This window comes from Penaeus monodon, chromosome 25 (genome assembly GCF_015228065.2).
Source record: "Penaeus monodon isolate SGIC_2016 chromosome 25, NSTDA_Pmon_1, whole genome shotgun sequence".
Lineage (NCBI taxonomy): Eukaryota > Metazoa > Arthropoda > Malacostraca > Decapoda > Penaeidae > Penaeus > Penaeus monodon.
Window position 1 is genome coordinate 36,312,876 of NC_051410.1, and position 245 is coordinate 36,313,120.

Here is a 245-nt window from a genome sequence, read left to right on the forward strand (position 1 = left end):
GTAATTTGCACACTGCATCATTTATAATATACTAGACTAAAAGTATAATTCCCAAACTTCTGTGTTGCTGCACTCTGCCGCATGTGAAATAATTCCCAAACAATTTCGCTGTTACACCAAATAAAATATTCCGTCGAAACTATTGGATATTATCATCACACAGTACGTATGCAGCCATTTTTTGTACCGTGATTCTGAGGTCGACGAGAAATGAACTTCCTTCCCAATTTCTAAAACAAATTATT